Source organism: Hyaena hyaena, unplaced genomic scaffold (assembly GCF_003009895.1).
Source record: "Hyaena hyaena isolate Hyena2069 unplaced genomic scaffold, ASM300989v1 scaffold_300, whole genome shotgun sequence".
NCBI lineage: Eukaryota > Metazoa > Chordata > Mammalia > Carnivora > Hyaenidae > Hyaena > Hyaena hyaena.
The window spans coordinates 1,390,448-1,396,632 of record NW_024080933.1 but is presented as its reverse complement, the minus strand read 5'-3'; positions in this window follow the sequence as shown (position 1 = coordinate 1,396,632).

Below are 6,185 nucleotides of genomic sequence, written 5' to 3'. Positions count from 1 at the left end.
ATTTTCAGCATTAAAAACAAAACCAAAAACACTGGGCATCACAGAGTAGAAAAACAGGTGCAACATGGAAGCCTGAGCTTTCAGTCAGCACCACGGACAGCGACACCAACCAAGGACGCAGTCGCTAGCTACTGTGACTGGCTTGGGACTCGCCCACGAGTGGGATAAGGTGGGGTAAGTAGGTGAGATAAGCAACCTGTAGAACTCCCTATTAATGAAATTAAGTGCCTGCTTCAGAGAAAGGCAATACGTACCTGAAGATCAGGGCAAATGTCAGGCAGGGTGTACTGAATGTGCACATACCAAATAAGCTTTTATTTCATCCTGGAATCTTTCTGTTTCAAATCCATGGACAGCGACACCAGGTCTGGTTTTCTCAGAAGGCAAAAGTGCCTCTTTAATAGGGGCCATAAGTTTATGCTGGAATGTGGACAAGCAGTCAAAGAGTGAAATATACAGTTCCTTAGGTGGATGATTGCTACAAAACAGTCCCCTTAGAGGCTTCTGCTCTCATTACAAATTGAGGAGTCTTCTCTGTTGCGGACGAAATGACACAAAAGGACAAGACACACACAAAAGACAGACACAGACACAACTCCGGCCGGAGGAACAATTCTACGCAAGCCCCTCTTGCGGTTTATTTTATACCCGGTAACTGGATACAAACTGAAACCTACAAGATGCATTCCTTTACCAATTAAGGGCAAGTAGCCAAACACATTTCAAGGACAGGGGGGAGCAAAGGGAGGAAGCGACCACAACATGTTTACTAAGAGGCCTGCCCACAATTCCAGCCTTCTCCTTACTTCTAAGGAGGGCATGCTCCCTCGTATGCGAGCGGACCATTAAACTTGGATATTGTGTGCAGGCCTCCTGGCAGAGCATCCTGTTTGCAGGCATGCTTTGCCCAGGCAGGGAGCCCCGTGTGCAGGCACCTCCCCGCGTCCCTAACCACGCTTTCTTGTGGTCACTGTCGGGCTCCCACATCTCCCCCTTTTTCCTGAGAAGCGGTAGTAAACTGTAAAGCGGTGAGAACGCGTTGTCTATCCTTTTTTAGTTGCCTTCTTCGCCAGCACCGGAAGACTAAAATAGTAACACAGCATAAAAGTATTATGAATAAAGTATTCACGAGAACAGTTCCAATTAGGGCAGACACATGTCCAAGAGGGTTCAAATTATTCATCCCTTTCTGTAAGTCCCTTAACAGATCGGACCCAGTAATGTCAGGTAGTGTTTTGCTAAATGTAGACAAAATTTGCTGCTCTAACTCCATAATTTCCTTAGTTAGGTTTTGATGCCCTGTTAATGATCGTTTCACCTTTTCCCAACCTTCACTCATGTTAAAAGGCACAGATGTTATACATAATTGAGAGGAGTTCCAATCGCATTTCAATACACTTTTTGTGGATAAGACAGTTAATTGATCCCCAATCCATGAAACAGTATGTTGAAGATTGAGTACATCAGTTGCAAGTTGTGCATCCAGATCTCGTTGTTGTTGCCATAATAAATGAGAGTCTTTACGCCATTCCCGTACAAAGTCTGCTGTTTAGAATCCTTGATGCAAAGCAAGTCCAGCCACGGCAGCGGTTGCAGTAACTGCAGCCACTGCAAGAACGGAGCTATGATTATTCCAAGCATGCGTCAGGACCGGTGAAGCAAAGTTTGTATAGCAGTCACCAAATGAGATACAACAAAAGAGTCTGACCAAGGTCTTGTCAGATTTACAGGCAATCATACTTCGGTTCGAGTTTTAACAATCACCAATGAAAAATTAGAGTTATTGATTTGTGTTTCAAAACTTTTCCACCATGACTGATTTACACATTGTGTTAAATTACAATGATTACATGATATAGATCCCTCTGTAGCATTCCAAGTCCAATTCCCATACATCAACGCAAAGGGGTATTTTAGACAAGCCGTAGCAGAATAGGATTTATTAACATGCAAGTTAACATGAAAGGGACCTGAACTGTCAGTCTTATCCAAAGTATAGTTTCCTGACCATATAGTGAGATTCCCTGAAACTGCCCTTAATTTCCAAATATTCCCTTGAAAGTGGGGATACCCTAACAATTGCAACTGAGGGGGAACGAGTGCAAATTGCAGTCATTTTACGGTTTCATTACTGTTACCCATTAAAGTACCATTAATTCGATGCCATTTAAAAGTTTTGTTAGACCATTTTTCCAAAATTTGACCATGACCAGGGCTCCAATCTACAATGACAAATCCAGAATAATTCATGACCTTAAAGGGCCGATGACCTCGGCAGTTTTCCCATTCCAAAGATTCTAGAGAAGGAATAAAAAAACTAGAAGGTCATAATGGTATAAAGATATCAGAATGGGGACTCATCGGCGTCATAGAGGTGTTGAATCCCCTGGTGGAAACAAGCACAGTAAAGACAGCAGGATGATAATTATATGTTACCCCCCAGGTATTATAAGAGTGATGATTATGCTTTCTTGCAGAGGCAAAAGGGATGTCCTCCGATGTACAAGAGGAGACCCTCCACTGCAACAGTAACATTACTTATGTTATATTGATTATTATGATGATGCAAATGCTTAATTCTTCCACACGTGGGTGGTGGGAAGAATGCAGTTTCATTGGTGCACCCCTGTACTTCAGGTTCACCCCAAGAGTCAGCTCTCACAAGAGGATTAGGAACATAAGCCCAATAAGTATATTCTATCGCTTGCACATACATTACCTGACAGGTAACCACAGCCATCTTATCCTCTTCTTTCCTTCGAAAATGCAATTCTGCTGCTGATAGATTTTCTTTGCTCCAAATATTCAGAAAATTTAGTTAGTAAGGTTTTATTCAAGATGTCTTTTGGTTTCATAAATCTCTCCTGTTCCCCCTTTTTTATTTTTTCAACATACTCACGTAAAGTACGATTAGCCCTTTCAATAATAGCTTGTCCTTGACTATTATAAGGGATACCAAAAGTATGAATTACAAGATATTGGGATAAAAAATGAGCTAATTTTGCAGATTGGTAGGCGGGTGCATTATCAGTTTTCAATTCAATTGGGACCCCCATAACTGCAAAACAAGATAATAAATGAGTAATAACAGCGTCAGCCTTTTCAGAATGTAATGCAGTAGCCCATTGGAAATGTGTGCATGTATCTATAGTATGATGGACGCATTTTTGTTGTCCAAAGGATGAAATAAAAATTACATCCATTTGCCATACCTGATTTGCTTCTAGTCCTCTTATGTTGACACCTGGTGGGGTAAATGGTAAGGTAAAAGGTGCACAAATAGAACAAGAGCGAACAATAAGATTTATTTTTTAATCCTTTAGAGTTAGTATGTTGCAGACGATGCTCTTGTTTTGCTGCTTCTATAGGATAAAGTAATGCATCAATTACAGCATTTCCGAATGACAAGGGTCCAGGAAGGGCGGAATGTGCACGGATATGGGTAAAGAAAATTAATTCTGAACGCCGCAGAAGTGATCGTTGTACCTGATAATACAATTTGTCAATATCTGTTTTAAGAGTTATAGGCAGTGAAACCTGAGGAAGCTGCAAACAAGAGAGAACAGCATACCGAGAATCCGAAACAATGTTAACAGGGAGTTGAGGAAAGTCTTGCAAAACTCAGTAAATAGCCCACAGCTCAGCAGGCCGCACAGAGCAAAACGAATGGGGAAGGCAGAAGAGGCAAGTTGACAGCAGGAGGCAGAGAAAGAGAATTAGCAGTTTTAAATTTTGTGAGCTTAGACAGAGGAGAAGACTTAAGGTTTGTTAGGCAGTCTATATCAGTCTGGAGAAGACAAGGAACTTCCCCGAAACAAAAGGAGTTTCGGCAGCTGCTTGGGAACATTCCTTAAAGTCCCCGTCCCGAGGTAAACCAGCCACAGTTGGCTTCAATTATAGCCATTAATCTGGGAAAAGAATGAGTGAGAAGCCCTCAACATTTACTAGAAAGAGGAACAGAGAACAGGAGAGAGTTAACATCCCCTTCAGTCTAAATTTATTTCAGCCAGACCAATAAGGTCCCCTTTATGAGGTTTTTCCGGATATTGGTTGGGCACTCTTTTAGTGAGGCAATGTCACAAAGACAGACAAAGGGTTGGGGGTGCCCTCTCTAATGAGGAGACCAGTCAGATGTCAGTTTGGTCGTGTCCCAAAAGAACTTAAGGGATGCTTAGCTGTAGTGGTCTCAGCTTTGGAAACTATTCTGATACCACCATAGACTGACTGTATGCCGTTTACCACAAAATCGCAGACAGGCACAGTCAGACTCCATAGGCTTTTTGGGACCTTAAGGGTGCCCACCCGTGGAGCCACAGAATCAAACCCAGCAGGCAAGCCAGACCGAATTGCATATTCACATCTATATATATACTAGAGGTTACTATATTCCCTCTCACAGAAATTCTACAGAGAAGACTAACAATGACAATGACAAACAGGACAAAACAGATACAGAAGTGGCCACAAAACAGGTTTATATTGTTTGTGGACAGTTTCATTTTCTCCCAAAGACTAGTATATTAAAAACAGGCTAATCAGAGTTCTATCATTTTATAAAGGGGACTTTTAGGAACTTTCCTTTTTTTTTTAATGTCTTATTTCAGAGAGAGAGAGAGAGAGAGAGAGAGAGAGAGAGAGACAGCGTGAGCAGGGGAGAGTCAAAGAGAGAGGGAGACACAGAATCCGAAACAGGCTAAAGGCTCCGAGCTAGCTGTCAGCAGAGCCCAACGCAGGGCTCGAACCCACGAACCGCAAGATCATGACCTGAGCCGAAGTTGGATGTTTAACTGACTGAGCCACCCAGGCACACCTTTTCTTTCTTTCTTATTTTTTTAATATTTATTTCTCTTTGAGAGAGGGAGAGCAAGAGCCAGGAGGGGCAGAGAGAGGGAGTGACAGAGGATTTGAAGCAGGCTCTGAGCTGACAGCAGAGAGCCCGATGTGGAGCTTGAACTCACGAACTGTGAAATCATGACCTGAGCCACCCAGGAACCTTAGAAGTTTCTGATATTATCTATCATCTAATGATATTTATAATTTCTGGCAAGACAATGTTTTAAAGATGAAAATAACCACAGTTACTATCTCAGGAAGCAGAAGACTGACTTGCCAGTATATGAACTGATCATGACCTTTGGTTAATTTAACACACTCCCCAGTCTTTTATTAGTTCATCCTATCTCACTGAATCCTGTTTTTCACCCATAAAATTCCTGGATCTTCTGACCAACGGACTCAATACTATAGTAGTTTTGTCTCTTTGCAGATACCAGGCTAAGAAACTGTTTAGCTTCCATGTTTGCTAGAGGGAACAGTAGTGATCTAATGTGAACACCTCAAACTTTTACATGCCCATTTGTTTGTAAACAGTAGATACTGTTATAACTCATTAAAATCATCTCTTAGGCTCCTTTGAGCTTGGAGACCTTTGGAAACAGCATGGTACAGTTCATGCTCATTAAGCATGTTTTCCCAAATATCACATTAAGTTCTTTACATGAATTTAAATCTAATCTTTGTACTGGCAAATTACATTAATTGCTGACCCAACAACCACTATTAGCACCCCCTTCCCTAACTGCCCTTAGCGCCCAGAGAAACCTCCACCTCATCTTTTTACAACTCCAATTTCTTGGAGTGAAATAATATCACATAACTAGAAGATGATTCTTGACTGATTTAAGCAAATCATGGCAATTATTCTCCTTTCCTTAGATATTCAAGTTTTTCCAGCTTCCCTCGCAACAATAATTGGCATGTAACCAACAAAATTCCAGTCTGTTAAGTTTCCTGGACTTCCCCTGAATCCAGGCTTGTTATATTGCCAATGTCATCTTTTGCTAAAAGAGGAAAGAGATTAAATTTAGGAGTCAGACACATATAGATATGAATCTTAGCTTTCTTCCTGAGCAGTCCAGGGGAAGATACTTATTTCTGTGAAGACTATTTTGTCACTTGCTAAACAGGCAATATGTTATGACAGAACAAGAAAATAAATGGGACAATGAGATGTGTGAATTTAGTTCCTGGGGGTCTATAGTAGAGTGCAATAAATGGGATTGCTTATCAAATTAAAATGAATGAAAACACACCCCAGCCAAACTAGTGAACACTCCCTAAACTATACAACAAACCTTCTTCTCCATGGCCCCACTAAGTAATTTTGGTTTATGATCAGCAGAAAT